At 33.9% G+C, this 12,652-nt stretch overlaps 1 pseudogene; it reads right to left on the reverse strand.

Moving 5' to 3' along the window:
* Window positions 1-11,664: 11,664 nt before the first annotated feature.
* Window positions 11,665-12,000, reverse strand: LOC137756358 (elongin-B pseudogene; annotated as a pseudogene).
* Window positions 12,001-12,652: the final 652 nt, after the last annotated feature.

Below are 12,652 nucleotides of genomic sequence, written 5' to 3' on the forward strand. Positions count from 1 at the left end.
CTCTTACCCCACCCTCAGACCACATTTTATTCTACCTCTCATATTTTTTGAACTGATCCTTTCTTTGTCATCCCTGTCATCACTATATGATTTCATCATCTTTTTTTTTTTTTTTTTTTGCCTGAATTATTGGAAGTGTTTCCTAATTCATTTTCCTGTCTCCTCTTATATCCCTCAAATCAACCCTCAAACTTCCTGTCAGAAGGATTTTCCTAAAGGGCAAATTATTTCATATCACTTCCTTTTTCAAAACCCGGCAATGACAATTGCCTTTAGGAAAGCACAGCCTCCTCCGCATTGCATGTAAGATCCCCGATGATCTGGCCTCTGCCTACCACCTCTCTTCTCCTCTCTGAGAAGTTTATGTTCTGGGGAATTTTGAGGTTCTTGAAAGTGCAGTGCCCCCTCTCACTTCAATGCCTTTTCCATTGTTCTTCCCTTTGCTTGGAATGTGCTTCCTCACTTTGTCCTAAAAAATTCCTCTTCCTTCTTCAGAGGCTCAGAGGTCTCTCTACATCCATAAAGCCAAGCCATCTCATTTTTGTTCCCCTTGGAGACAGTTATTCTCTCCCTTTTCTTTGTTTGCAAATATTGAATGCATAACGTGGTATTTAAATGGTGTCATAAAGATCTTTTTCTATGTACGGTACTTGACATGACAGGGCATGAAATTCTCATTTTCATTGGATGTTCTTTAAGATTGCATGCTCCAGAAGGAGACTGGGTCAGCTCAAATCCTGCTCTGCCATTTACTACCCCTTTGATCCTAGACGACGTGCTTTATCTCTCCATACCTCCATTTCCTGACCTAAAAATGGGGATATTAATAATAATGTATTATACTTCAGGCTCTAGATTATTAAATGAGATAATGCATATAAAGAGCATAAAACAGCACTTGGCACTTACTGAGTGCTCAGTAATTTATTACTTATTAGCTACTTTATTATTGTTATAATTTTCAATTTAAAATGTGATCCTGATAACTGGCCAGAGATATTAATAATAATAAATACTATGATTATTGTTGCTAGCACTATTATATATTCTAGCAGAATCTGAAAGAGAAGTAGGCTAAAAGGACCCTTCACGGTACATGAAAATCTGAAAAAGACATTTACGAATAATAAATAATAATAATTAGCATTAATATTATATAAGATTAATATACTGTATAATAATATAATAAACCATAGATCATAAAGTTAAATATTTTTCATTCATTATCACATAGCACTAATTGTCATATTCATATTAAACTTACAGGTATTCTCATTCCGCATATCAAGATACAGCTGTTCACCTATATATAAACAGCAGGAGGAAGAATGAGAGACTTAAAGAGTCTAAATAGGTCAAAGATGGTAAAAATAACTCTTGGATAATTGAGAGTATTATTACTTTTTTCAATAGACTGCTGTCTCTTCAATGTCTATCACTGGAAAGCCAGAACATTTGTTATAATGTATGTATAGTCATTTTAAAATGATTTTCTCTGTTTCCAGAGAACAGTTTGAAGCAATCATTTTCTTATGGCTCATGACTGACCAAGAATGGTGACTCATACTCAGAGTGCTGGCCATTTTCTTCTTCATTTTGATACAACAGGGAGATTGCAACTCTGTAAAACAGTTAACTCTTGTAATCATTTAAAAATACATTTTTATCTCATCTGCTCTGATTGCTAAAGTACCTATGTAAATTTTGTTAAAACTCATATAAAGTCAAAAAACATAGTTTACTGCCAAACTGACAAAACACCAAGAAACTGCTCAGTTTTGTGAAAATTTTTCAAAATTAGTAAGCTATAAAAGCAAGTGGCAATTTACAGGTCTTGGATAGTCTGTTGCTATGCAAGCTAGTGTCTAACATGTCAGTGGGACCAGGGTGCTAAGATATGGTGTATGGACAGACTCTACTGCTGTTACTTTGTTGTTGTATTGATGACACGTCAATGAGTGGGACTGTTGTCTGTCTCTAGAAGCATTTTTGTCCCTGGTATATATGCATGCTGTGGTTTTGCACTGTATAGGTAATAGTGCCCCTTAAAACTTTACTTTAAAATAACTGGGGAAGTCTTCATGTTAGAAAGAAATGGAGAGCTGCATTTTCCCCATACTAATAGTGATCAGCTAAATTATAATCATAAAATTTTATAATTTGACGTTTTTCAAAAGTAAAATTAATCAATTAGAATTAAAGATTCACATAGATTAAAAAAAAAAACTTCCATTGGGGTTAACCATTGGTGACATTAATAAGAGTAATTTTAGTGGCACAGTAGAGGTGGAATTCAATTACAAGTGAGTTGAAGAAGAAAGAATGAGCAATAACTAAATGAAGGTGAATGTCAAGACTTTTGCTACAACCTTGACTGTGAATAGAAGAATGATTTAAGGAGGTGCCTTAAGAGGGAGGGAGGCTGTATGAAGTGAGACAAACTCAGGAGAGGAGGAAGAGAAGTATAATGATAGCCTTAGACAGCAGGGTCACCCCTCTCTCAGATCAGAGGAAAAAAGGTAAAAATTGTAAGGTTAAATGTGTATGTTGTGGTGAAACTATGAGGAGGGGAAATTGAGTGCACTAATGCCGGAAGACCGCTCTTTTTCTAAGCAGAAAATGCTAAAAGTGAAGGTGATCCGAGTGGGACATGTGCTTAGGGGAGGCGCTGCGTTTCTGCCCCTTCAATTCCCTGATCTATCGACTCTATATATCTCTTAGTATTTCTACTTATTTGTTGTACCTGCATTTACATATGTGATAGCTGTTGGTATGGTGTACTTTGTTCCGTTTCACTTTCCCCAAATGGTTTTATTAATTTTTTTATTTTTAATCTTATGACTGGATCTATAAAGAAATAAAAAAGAAGTAAAATGAAAACATAATCTCAGTTATATCTAGTTTATCTGAGATAGTTAAAGAATACCTTTCCCTATGAATATATTTTCCATATAACTGAAACATAACCCAAACTAGAAAATTAGAACTAGAAAAATAGAAAATAATCATTTTTGATGGGAAACTTTTTAAAGTGTTTGATAACATTGGCCTCATGTCAGTAATTTGGGGAATATACTTTCCTATCTGAGTTCTTTCACTTTTTCCCTAGTTTCCCAGTAAAAGGCGCTGTCAAGTGCCAGGTGTGTAGCCATGTTAGGACTTGTACGAAGCTGACATATGAAAGTAACAAGATAGAAACACCATATCTGGTTTATAAATACAATTAAACCATCTATTTATAGTAAATGTCAATATATAGCTAGTAAATGGCTCTAGTATGAAATATACATATGGCAAAATGTATGTTCCCCAAACCTTACAAATCACTGTTATTTGCATTAGAGTATCTTTATATAGCATAAGAGAGTAGCGCTCTTAGATATCTGCTCACTGGCTACCTGCCAAAACTCTCCCTGTCATCTTTCCAAAAAGATTCCTGACAGAACTTAGAAGAGTGGTTTTTAAAAGTTAATGTGCTTCAGAATCATTTGAAAATCTTGTTAACAATTAGGATGGATGGGTCTTGCTGCAGAAGTTCCACTATCAGAAAACTGCTCTTGTTAGCAAATTCTCCTGGTAATTTGGCTACATGTAGTCCTTGGAACACACAACTAGATGGCTAATATTTTCTATTTATCTCTATCAACTTAGCTGGAAGCAGGCTATATTCCTTGTAATTGTCATCAGTAGCCAAAGATTTTTTAAGATAATTGATAGTCTTCCTCACAGACAACTTTGAAATTACCTTCTGTTAAGACCTAGTCCCTGCCCCAGGGCTGTTCTGTTATACAACATTAAGCATTCTATACTTATTTGTATTATTTATTCATACACACACTATAATATCTTATGCATAGCATTTGTGCAATCGTCTCTGTATGATACAAAATTCACATTAAATTCAAGTTGATTAAAACTATGTTCTACACGTCCTTATCTTTTTAAACAAAATAAACTCACCATAAATTAAATGATTCCTAATAGCACCCATTGTTACACTGTTAGGCAATACAATTTTTGTCTTCTTTTACATTTTTCTGTGCCATTCCCTATGGGTGTCTTGCCCATAGTAGGTGCTCAGTAAATATTTGTGGAATAATCAAGTTAATTGTACGGTAAATAAGAATCCAAAGGCTATGAATTAGGGCCTAGAATTAAAGTATAGGTCTTCAGTGCAGATTGATGACATTCCTTTAGCATGATAAAACTATGTTTTAGTTTCCCAGTTTCAGAAAGTTAAGGCTGATGGAAAACTAATTATTTAAAGTGTTGTAGTTCTATTTTTTGTTATTAAAAATAGATAAATTCTCCATGTTCACACATTTTTATATAAATACTTTATGAATAAATTACCTTTCAGTTCTTTGTTTAAAAATAAAAATTACTTATTTGTAATCTATTATTTGAGTAGGTAAACAAATAAACAGAGCATATTTTAAAAATATAGCCTTTTTGTATAAAGATATGTAAAAACAGACCTTTATATCTTCTTAGTAATTTCTTATCATGTTGCGGAAAATAGCCTATCATTACTCCATAATATAATAATTTTTCTTTTTCTGAAAAGCACTTTTTTAAAAAAAATTTATTTATTTATTTATTTTTGGCTGTGTTGGGTCGTCATTTCTGTGCGAGGGCTTTCTCCAGTTGCGGCTAGCGGGGGCCACTCTTCATCGCGGTGCGCGGGCCTCTCCCGTTGCGGAGCACAGGCTCCAGACGCGCAGGCTCAGTAGTTGTGGCTTACGGGCCCAGTTGCTCCGCGGCATGTGGGATCTTCCCAGACCAGGGCTCGAACCCGTGTGCGCTGCATTGGCAGGCAGATTCTCAACCACTGCGCCACCAGGGAAGCCCTGAAAAGCACTTTTTAATCCTGCAACTTGTATGATAAAATATCACATATTTACTAATTTAGGGTTATAGAATATATCTTACATTTATATACTACTTGTTACAAAAACTCACATTTAGATTACACTTTAGATGTTATCTTTAACACACTACCTTAATTGAGGTCATCAGCATTCCTACATGATGAGCTTGATATTACAATATGAATATTTTATGCTGTAATTTGAAATTCTCTGAGCCATCAATTCATAGGAATTTGTTTATTTGCATTAATGTGGGTCAGTGATCTGTGTCTCTCCCTGGCTATTTGTTTATTGGAAGAGAAGAAGGACGATGGCAGATAAATAACATTTTTTTTCCCACGTTTGTTTCCTCACAAAGATTTAGTCATAAATTCAACTAAAGCAATTCAGTCAGTTCCCTAAATTAGAAATGAATGGTTGCTTTTGGTATAAAGTTATACTCAGATAATTTAATGACTTGCTCATATATGCTGCTCATTTCTTGTGTAGGAATAAAATCAAGTTGGGAAAAGGAAATAAAATTTCACAATATTGACTATAGTACATGTTGCTTCTTTTTGAAGCCCATAGTCTTCTTTAGCACATTTTTATTAATTTTAGAGGTAGAAATAATTGATACATTTTTTATTCAATTCAAATGAATAGTCATTGAGATTAATACTGAAGTCTCTGCATCTCTTGATATGCTTTAGGTAAGCATAAACCTTATGATTTCTCTTTTTTGTTGAGTGGGTACACAGAAGCTGCTGTAATTATGTAGAACCACACCCTTCATATAAAACACACATTCTACAGTCCTTAAACAGAGGTTGTTTAAAGCACATAGCACAAATTTGATTTAGACAAGGTAAGGCATTCTCGAGTTATCCAATAGTTTGGGACGACCATGATAAAAACCTGAACTAGATTTATGCACCTAAAATCTGCCTCTGCCTGTCCTTTGCTATTACCACAGGGGATTAGGGATGGGTGAACCCAGCCGTGTTTTGGGTTCATCAAACATCTTGAACTACTTTTCCAATGTTCTGGGTTAGGCAAAACCCAAAATGTGTTTTGCCAAGCACATTTTCTCTTAATTCTTAAACCCAGGAGTATTTTAAGGTAAATTTAATCCATATGCTTCTGATTCATTTACACTAAACTCATCGAAATGTTCTGTCTTAAGAGCTATCTAATGTGCAAGAAGCTTTTTGAATATTTTATAAGCCTTTTAAAGTCAAATTCGTTGGACTCTTAACATTCAGATGGGCCAAGAGCAAGTGAACTCAGACCCCAAAACAATCAAGTTTGGTTGCAAAGTCTAAAACATCAAGGTTTGTGATGGTTCTAAACTTGGCTGTGCATAGCTCAATCCTTGGTAAGAATATATATTAACATTATTTTTGCACAATGTAGACTGTGTAACACAATGAGTAGTGAATAAAATGCAAAATAAGGCATGGAAATATAAAGAAGCCAAGTGACAAATAATTCAAAGCAGACTGAATGTCTGTTCTTTAGCAAGAACCATGCACGAGCTAACATAATAGAGGATGACACTGCATCTGTTTTCATTTTTCTTTCTTTGGGGAAGACTTTCTTCTTTTTTGGACTGTATTTGGACTCTTCTACAGTTCTCTTCCATTTCTATCTTTTGGACAGTCACAGAACTTACAGCTAGCATTGTAGCACTAACATTAAATAAAAGAAAATTACGTTTAATTATGTTTAATATCATACACAAGGGCTCGTTTTTGTCATGAAAAAGCTAAAATGGATTACTAACTTTATTTCTTAAGATATCATTATAAATTTTAGGTTTGCAAAATAACGAACAGGTTGAGATTCATTATGAATTTCACAAATCAAATTCACTATCAAAGCCCCAACTCTTGTAAATTTAGGCTGGATAATACTAAAATTTGTAATAAATAAGAATCCCATTTGATTATATATACGTAAATTCATTTTGATCTCTTTTGATTATTTCTATGTGATTTGGAAGACCAGACTATATTTAAGATTTGTACATAATGGTAGTTAGGGGCTTAGCTATGTAAATAAGAAAACTAAGTAGTAAAGTAGAATAAGAGAAAGTAGAATAAAAAATTGGCATGAAGAAATAATTTATCACATGCTAAAAAGCTAAAATCTTGTTCCTACTTTTCAGTTATGAATATTTCTAAAAACTAGACCCAGACATTGAAAAAAGTTAAATAAAAGTCAATAATAATTTTAGCATAAGCTTTGCACATAAGAAAAGTTTGTTTTTCCTACTGTTGTTGTCATCTCAAAAAGGATTTTAGTGGCTTTCCAAATATCTGTTGTAATAAGACACAAATGATAATAAATATCTTTATAATCAGTATCTCAAGCATCCTATATTCTCTTTCAGCACTTTCTCAGAAATGTTGAGGAGTGACATAAATGAACACATCAATGGAGAACAGGAAGTAGGAACAAGTATATTGCAGTGAGATTGAAATTCTTTACTAAAATGACACACTTGAACATTTTTTTCCCTTTCTCTATATGCCATATTTTTGTTTAATAATGCCATACTCAGATAATAGTTTTTAAGAGTTAGGGCTTTGGCAGTAGTATATTTTAGCGTTCAACCCTCACGAGCTGGTTAACTTTGAAAATTTTTAAATCTTCTTTTAACCTCAATTTTCTCCTCTGTAGAATGAGGACAAAAAGCAGCATTCTTAAAATTATTGCAAATGACAATATACATGAAAAGCTTAATATCAAATGAACTTAAGACCATGTGATAAGTGCCAAATAAATAGTATCTGTAAGATGGACAATCTAATTTTTTTTTTTTTTAACTCTCAGGGATGGATTATCTACTACCAAAAAAGGTAATGCCTATTCCAATTATGCAAGACTTCCTGGTGTGTCAGCTTGGCTCGGTTACAGTCCCCCGTTATTCAACCAAAAACTAACCTAGATGTTTCTATGAAGGTATTTTCTAGATGTGATTAAGATCCATAATCAGTCAGCTGCATTTAGGTAAGAGCAATTATCCTAGATAACCTGAGTGGGTCTGATTCAATCAGTTGAAATGCCTGAAGAGCAGAGCTGAGGCTTCCCTGATGAAAAAGAAATTCTGCCTATGGACAGTGGTATTTGACCCTGACCAAGAGTTCCAGCCTGCCTTTCCCGATAGCCTGCCCCGTGGATTTTGGATGTGCCCAGCCAGTCCCCACAGCTGCATAAGCCAATTCCTTGCAACAAATCTCTTAAAACAGATCTCCTGTTTCTGCTTCTCTGCTTGAAACCTGGCTGTTGCATGAATTTATTCAGCAAATACTAAGGGTTTTCTATGTCTCAAATCAAGTATTATTCTAGAAACCAAGGACTCTGTACAGAACAAATTAGATATTTCCCCTGTCATCACTGAACCAACAGAGGATATTTCCTGAGATAAATTATAATATAAATAAATATTTAAATTAAACTAATAAAAAGTGCTTTGAAGTAGAAGAGATAGCACATTATTTTAATAATAACCTTTTTAATTTCCATATGGAACGATTTAAAATTTTTTCTAGTGAATTTAAATCATACTTATATCTTAATTCAGTGAGTTTTTTGTTTCTGTGAATCTAGAGTTTCTATTATTTAAATGCAAATGTAGATTTTCTTCTAAGTGGAAAAAATGTAAAAATTTAAACTTTCTGAGTTTAATGTATTCAGTGAACAAACATTGATACATTGATTGAGTGCTTCTAGGTACATGAAATTGAGGTGAACAAGGCAGGGAAGGGCCATTTTACCTGCATTAGGATCTAATGTGTTACCCAAGTGATCGTCATTGTCATTTTTTTTATTGTAGTGTCGTGTAGCTAATATGATGTGCTCATTCATGTGACTACAACATAAAAAACTCATACTTTCAGTGGGAAATACTTAATCATTAAATGTCTTTATCAGAATAACTAGAAGATCCTTTAAAAAGTAAAAAGAATTTTCATCATTAAACGTTGAAAATAAGGATTAAAATTTTGAGATTTGGTATGTGTTTCTTATTTAAATCTTGAAGGAATAAACACATCATCAGTAAGCAAATTTGAAGGGGATCCAACCCTTCAAACAGAAAGTGTTACAAATAATTTTTCTATTAAAAACATTATTTTCAATTTCTTCTACACTATTCCAATATCACAGGCAAGTTAGTCTTTAAATCATGTGTGCTTAAATTCAGAGAAGTTTATTACAGTTTCTCATTTATAATTTCACAAAATTTCCCAGAAATTAGCAATTTGATTGGAAAAAAATGAAATGTTTTCCTTTTCCTTTGATTGTCTGTGAACACACACCTCCTGGCCCCGTGAGCAATCAAGAGGACCATTTTACATGCCTGCTTAAATTTCAAATCGCCAAGCCCTTTAGTGGCCGAGCCCTAGCCTAGAATTTGATCAGATATTAATCAGACTTAAAAAATAAGAGCTTTCTTCAATTATAAGTGTAAATACTTTCTTACTGAATTGGATGAGTATAAGACAAAATATGATATTTTCATTTTAAAAATAATCGTTTTGGTAACTGCGAAAGCAAGATGTTTGCAAAAGCATTTTAAACATGGATATTCAATTTGCAAATGCTTTTTAAAAAATTATAACTTTTCGCAAACGTGTTTTTTAATTACCCTGAACAGAAAGGAAATGTAATATGGAAATCTCCAATTTCTCAGACTTTAGTAATTTCGAAGGTTAAAACAGTTGCTATATTGTGATTTTTTTTTTTTAAAGAAAAAGACATTTGCTATACAATCAGCAAATGTCAACAGCTTTCTAGGAAGAACATTAAAGGAACAAACTTTTCTACATTAAAGGAACAAATCTTTTCTAGGATTATTCACGTATAATGAAACAATTTAACTATCATAGAAATTGGAGCCAATACAATTGGTAATTGATGTCATTAAAACTATTGCTTATTGCAGATTTTACCAGTAATTGTCATGAATGGGCTGTTGGTGCACCAAGATATCTTAAAGTTGTTTTTACTTTTGCAACTAGTTTTATATTACAGCCATTCAAATATTTATAAAAATTCAAATATTTGTAATTATGTACTATAAATTATGAATTAATTTTATCCCTCATATAGACATTCTTAGCTCCTCTTTACTCCACTCTACCCTACAACTAGCTCATTTTCTATTTGAGTCATGATGGAACCTGTTGCTTTATTGTATGAACCCTCTGAGCCAAAACACTCTTCTCTAATTAGCCTAGTTTCAGTCTTTTTCTTTTTAATTTTTATTTATTTATTTTTGGCTGTGTTGGGTCTTCGTTTCTGTGCGAGGGCTTTCTCTAGTTGTGGCAAGTGGGGGCCACTCCTCATCGCGGTGCGCAGGCCTCTCACTATCGCGGCCTCTCTTGTTGCGGAGCACAGGCTCCAGACGCGCAGGCTCAGTAACTGTGGCTCATGGGCCTAGTTGCTCCGCGGCATGTGGGATCTTCCCAGACCAGGGCTCGAACCCGTGTCCCCTGCATTAGCAGGCAGATTCTCAACCACTGTGCCACCAGGGAAGCCCCTCATAGTCTTTTGAAAATGCAGGTACCCACAAATTAATAATGCAGAACTCCTTAGTAATTCTCATAAAAAGGATTTTATGTAAAATTAAGGAAATATAAAAAAGACCAAAGCTCCTCATTTAAATGCTATGTAGTTTGCAAAGAGCAATTAAAGTGATTCTACACGTTACTTTCCTTCGGTTTTTCTTCTTTGTAAACATGTCCAAATAAAACAAATGTTTACACACAACCAAGCAATAGATCAATATGGAGTGAAGTAAGGAAGAAAATATTGAAGGAAAATCTGTAAGCAGTTAGAAGACATGGAATTTTGAACCTTAAGCACCATGGTCCATAATGAACAAATCATGCCAGACCATGATGATAGGCCTGTTTGATAGAGTTGCAAAACTAATTGGATGAAGAGGATGGAATTGACGTCATGTATTTGGGCTTCAGTGAAGCATTTGAAACAGTGGATCATGAACTTTTAGTTGCAAATTAATAATTGTTTTGGATGAGAACAGAGTCACATGGATTGGGAACTGGCTAAAAGATCATAAACAGAAATAATAAATGGCAATGAATCCAGCTGAGGATAACTGCAGCAGGTTTTCATAATGGTCAAAGTTTTGTAAATCTCTATTTATTTGTTGCTAAAGACTATTTTTCCTCAATAATTTTGAAGTAGAAGTGTTTTCAGAGGTACCCAATATAGTACCCAAAGAAAACAATCAGATCAAAATATGAGTTCATATGAATCAATATCTAATTTAGAATTTATTTTTGACTTAGGTTGACTTTTGAAAACGTTATGTAAAAAAGTAGGAGTGCATAATATTCAGGCAATAACTAGTGTCAATAGAACAGAATATTTTAAATATTTTAGGTGTTATTAACTATATGTCTTACCCCTTTAGTAAAGTAAGTTCAGTAGCACCTCTATTAGAAATGTATCAAAGAAAAAAACTAATCTTTTAATTTTTATAAATAATGTCTGTGATTTCTCTATACTTGTTTAAATTAAATGGATTTTTATAGTAATAGGAGAACAGCATAACAAATTTAAAACATAATATCCACAATACAGATTTTTTTTTAGCTTTTCTTAAAATTCACAATACAAATTTTTAAAACTGCTAGGAGACTATCAGAAGATAACACTGAAAGTTAGATTCTTTTTATGAAAGAAGAAGGAAATTATATATAGATTTTTTTTTTTTAACACCCAAATCGCTTTTATTAGAGGGAGATGGGGGGAACAGGAGTGGGGGAAGGTTCTCCAACTACACAGCTTGTTCATTGGCGCTGCTTCCTGAGTCCTGCGGCTTCATCACACAGAGCAGGCAGCTCAGGTGGGCTGGAGAAGGGTTCAATGCACAGGTCTTCAAATGCTTCATCTGCCCGGAAGGCTAGCTCCACAGGGGCTGCGGCCTGAGGCCTTGCTCTCTGGCTGGTGAAGCTACACTCACCCAATGTCTTCCCGTCGTCCTGGTAAGGACGTCGTCCTTGTAAAGCTGCTACTCTTCCAGCGGCCGCTTGAGCTCGATCACGTTGCTCTGCTCCTTGACATTCGTGAAGATGGTGGTCTCGTGGCAACAGATCATGAGAAACACCTCCATGGCAGCGGAGGCCTCTCCCCGAGATTTATAATGAAATACGACAGAACAGCTTTTCCGAATTGTGGGCTACGAGATAATTTTAGAAGTTATGCGATAACGTTTTAAATTGTATGCATTTACCTATACTAGGGGAACAAGGGGATTAAATGACATAAATATTACTTAAAATATATTTGAATTCAAACAAGTACGTTATCTCAAGAAAAATATTCAGTGAAAGATGGTACAGTAGTATAAAATAGGCCAAAATTCAGGTAATTGGTACACAGAAGACTAATGTTTGGGATATGTTGCATTTAAAAAGCCAATATTGTCTTATCCATTGAACCAAAGATAGGTTTAATTACGTGAAAGGGTAATGTATTGAGACCGATAATGGCAAGATCCTGAAGGAAAAATAAGATTAAAATGTTAAACAAATAAACAAAAATAAGTTTCATAACATTCTATATAATCCCAAAATTTCCCAGCTCTAGCAGACAGCTCATTTAATTAAACAATATTCCATTAAATTTTTAGCATCACAGCAAATGAACCTGAAGATTTTACTAAGATTTAACCTACTGAAGTGATAAATTCTGACATTTTTACCCCTTCCAATTTTTAAACATCAATAGAATGAAATAAAAGCGTATTAAACCTAGAATAGAAA

The sequence above is a fragment of the Eschrichtius robustus genome, chromosome 2, assembly GCF_028021215.1.
Source record: "Eschrichtius robustus isolate mEscRob2 chromosome 2, mEscRob2.pri, whole genome shotgun sequence".
Taxonomy (NCBI): Eukaryota; Metazoa; Chordata; class Mammalia; order Artiodactyla; family Eschrichtiidae; genus Eschrichtius; species Eschrichtius robustus.